This window comes from Alligator sinensis, unplaced genomic scaffold, assembly GCF_000455745.1.
Source record: "Alligator sinensis unplaced genomic scaffold, ASM45574v1 scaffold119_2, whole genome shotgun sequence".
Taxonomy (NCBI): domain Eukaryota; kingdom Metazoa; phylum Chordata; order Crocodylia; family Alligatoridae; genus Alligator; species Alligator sinensis.
The window spans coordinates 574286-578615 of record NW_005842242.1 but is presented as its reverse complement, the minus strand read 5'-3'; positions in this window follow the sequence as shown (position 1 = coordinate 578615).

Here is a 4330-nt window from a genome sequence, read left to right as displayed (position 1 = left end):
CTGATCACCACGAGGTGGTGCATTGCTGCACACAACGGCAGGCCACCGCACGAAATGGAAAAACGGGAGGGTTCAAAGTCTGCAATTTCTGCCGCACAACAAGGCCATCCAATTGCTAAGAAGCATCGGCAAAGCAAACAAAAGGCACCCGTGGCTTAGTGTTAGGATAGGTTCATTATTGATCGTGTCATAGATGCGATACTCAGGAAAGAGTTATCCACACCTGCTGGTTACTAGGTAACGGAGAAGTGTTGCCTGAAGATACCGTCAGCCAATGAGAGCAGATCTTATGATATAATGTTGTTGGTATTGCGTTTCATTAGCTGCGGTGTCGGTCGCCGTCCGTCTAGGGGGAAAGTTCATTCTGAGACTCGGGGAAAACTCCATCTTGGTCGTGCAAGTTGTGTGCAGTCTCGAGTGGGTGCAGTCCAACCTGTTCATACAGGCACCTTTTTTCTGATTGGCTTCATGGTATCACCCCGAATGCCCACCCATCCCGAGCTTTGATGCCCAGAGCATATCATGCCTGCATTCTCCTCGAAGGACCAGGCCCCCCAAATCATATTTCCCTTGCTAAACTGCGGTGACCGAACTCCGACCATGTGCTGCGTTGGTTCAACCAGAGGGAGACTTCAATGCATCCGAGGAAGACATAATGCCTCCGGATAGCCCAACTTCTGCCGCAGAACGAGGGGGGGCCCCGACATCGTAACACGCAATTCCCTCGAGACATACGAGCAGCTCAGGTAGAGACAGGTGGGTGTTGAAATGATCCCAAATCAAACTTTTCGCTGTAACTTGATAAATCAGAATAGTTCAGCTTGGGATCTCCCACCCTGAAATGAAATTTTTCATTTCTATTTCGCCAAGGGAAAACCAAAAAAAAAAAAAAAAAAATGAAGCAAAAGCCAAAGTCTGATTGTCCGGAGGCAATATTTTCCATCCAAATTCATTTTGAGGAAGCAGCCTGAACCATTTCTATTGAGCAATAATTTATAACCTACAAGCCATTTAATGACAGACTACCTAGTGCCTCCGGTTTATAAAGACTAATAACTCTCATATGCAAGGATGACTACTACTCCATTTACTGAAAGTAACGGAGGATCGTGTCCATAATAAAACTTCACAGTTCACTTTCTTTGGCTTATAAATTATTCTTCCTCCTACAAATCTTCACAGCAATTACCTTGCTGATATAATTACTGGTTTGCAAAATCATTCACCTAATGACTCCAAGAACAGGAGTCTTTGGCATTCTCCTCAAATGTTCTAGTCTTGAATTTCTACTCAGTTGAATTAAGGTGCCAGCTGGATATTTTGTATGTCTGTTCAATGAAAAACATGGTTATTAAATATTAAAGGAATGAGATCTGACAATGACATGCCTAAAAAAAAATACTGACTCTTGTTCTGAAGGCAAATAAAAAAAATATATAAATCAAAAGTGGGAGAGAGAATTCTGTAGAGATGATTAGAATATTATTAGCAGTCCAACAGATATTTTTAATAATAGAAAAATGTTCAGGGTCTAGCATTATGCACCTTGATGTTGCAAATCCAATCCTATTAAGATCGGATCATAACCGTAAATTAAACTTAAAAACGAGTCTGTCAAGAGATGCGTGGAAAGTGGAGTCATTCTCCACCACTGAGAAAAGGCATGTTCCAGCAGCATGGGAAAGGATGTAGTATGTATGGCTCTACCACTTCTGTGCCGAAAATCTCCAGTTCTGTTAATCTAGCAATTCATTTTTCTTTTAAAACTATCGTGGCAGGTTTATAGCAGAGGACAGCAATTTGAGGTGGAGAATTAGTGCACTTCTGCTTGGAGACAGCATGCTGCACGCTGCTTCTCCCCTGCCCCCCACTCCCGTGGAAGCAAGCATCATCCAGGAGTGAGTCTGGCTTCATTTCCTGGACAACGGCATCCTTTTGTGAGTCACAGGGGGATGATACAACAGGAAATGGGAGAGCATTTCTCCATTAAGCCTCCTCAAGCCATGCTGGTAAAGTGCTTACCTTTCCCTGCTAGGACTGAAACCCTGAGCCTACAAGCGACTAGGATATGCCATTTGCTCTCAGTGAAAAACAATTTCAGGAGCTCACTGCTGAGGCAGAAACATATTTGCTGGCCTTCTAATACCAGCTGTCTTTGTATGACCTACTTAGTAAGTGCTCTTTGGACAAACAGGTTTGGCAACAGTTAATTCAGTGTTTGAATTCAGTTCATTTAGTAAATGAAGAGCTTCAGGCCTACAGCAGCAACAAGGATCACCTGTCTGATGAACCAGCTGGATTCCTTGGCCCCAGGCTCTAACGCGCCTCTACCATGACGCATTAACGCGTGGCTCATAATGCAGGCTCTAATGCAGAAAATCGGCCATTTTCTGTACGAGGCGTAGTCATTCAAATCAAATTAGCACATCAAGCAGAAGTATCTATTCCCCCCCCCCATCTTACTCATAGTAAATTGCTGCATGTATTGTTTTAAGCCTACCTTGCAGGCCACCCACAATCCACTACAGTTCCATGACCACAAACAGTTGTGCATGTGTGCACGTGCGTGTGCGGACGAGGGACTGGGAACGTGCTGTACTGAACACAGCAAGAACGTCCAACCGCCTGTGTGTGTAGCACACCATGTAGGCCATAAAATGTCATTTGCCATTACTGTAAGTCACTCGTCGCAGTGAGATGTGGCTCCCAGTAAGTCTTTTACCCCTCAGTTAAGCCTCACATGACTTTCTCTTCCAGTGGCCAATAGAAGTGCTGAACTACAATTCTGTACAAGTAATGAAATGCAAAGCCACAGTTTGATATTTGAGCTGTCAGAGAGATTTGGAAAATTAATATCCCAAGGGAGAAGAGTAGAAGTAAACTAACAAGGTAATCACTAATTTGGACTTTTAATTAATTTCTAATTACTGTGCGAGCTGATTCATTAGGGGAAACCCCCCCATTCTTGTAAAGGATTGGTGTTAGCGTTGCACTGGCTGATGCCAGGGATCTATACTTTCCCTCTGAGACAGAAAATCTAGGCATGCTTTCTCAATTGGGCTTGAGTTCCCAATTGCACATGGCAATTGAGGTACTTAACCTCAAAAACTGCTCCCAAATTACTAACGAAGAGGAGGATTGGGGTGCTTCCAGCCACAAATTCCATTAAGGCCCATTTCCCGTTTTAACTTGGGTCAGATTCTAATGCCCTTGGTCCTAGCTCCTTACTCCACCAAAGATCACAACAAAGTCAGTGGGTTTCTTTGCAGGACTACAGGAACTGCATTTCTTTGAAATCTAGTTGTGTTCTGACCACGTGCTTCGTTGTAGCGTGATTAAAATGCTATATAGCACTTTCACATACCCAGAAACTTGTTTGCTGGTGCATGTCGGTGATGTCAGAGTAAATCGGCCAACGGTGTTATAGGAAATGCAGTTAGGACATGCAAAGTGAGCTGTCAGGAAATATGTAACTTCCCTTTGGCCAGGACGCTGAGCAGATATTCTCCAGTCGGCGAGCAACGCTGGAGCGCCGGGGATGCAATAGCCACCCACTTTTCAGAATTCAAGAACTTGTTTGTGAGCTCCCCACTGCTATTTCGAATTTCCCAAAACATAAGTGCAGAGATATCTGCAGAGAACCAGTGTATCACCAGAAAAGACAATGACCATTTTCCAAGGGGTGTGCTGACTTCTTATTTGGCTTATCTGGCTGGATTCAGCCCATAGTATTGCCTATAACATATGCAATGCAAATGCTTTGGGCTCCAGATACCCAAGGCAGCATCTCTCGTCCTCCTGGTCCCTCTCCAGCTTCCCGATAAAGAAGATGAGGAGGTTATTCTCATGCACAGTCATTTGAGACAAAATGACTGACTGGCAGTCAGATTTACATCAGCTGAGGACCTGGTTAGACCATGGTGCAGGCTATCGCTATCCTCACAGCTTTTTGCTCGAGTGCTGCGAGCGGTCTCTATTTAGGTTGTCATAGAAATAGCTCTCAGTGGATGCTGATCTGTGCGGTGATGGTAAGTGTGCACCAATGGCAAATTTTACCAGCCAGGATGGTGGTTTCGTCTACGTGCGGAGGACTTGAAGGGAACAAGCTAGATCATCCTGTCATTCCCAGGCCATATGACTTCTGAAGGGAATGGCAGGGGACAGGCTGAGCAACATAAGCACTCAATCCCACTGAAATCCCGGGAAAAGGCCTCTGCAACCTTAACATGAAGCTTTGGTGTGGCTAAGGGTACTTCATGTACAGATGGCACTAGGGTGAAATCACTGGAAGATTAGGATTTGTATGCATACACACTCCATGTGCCTGTCA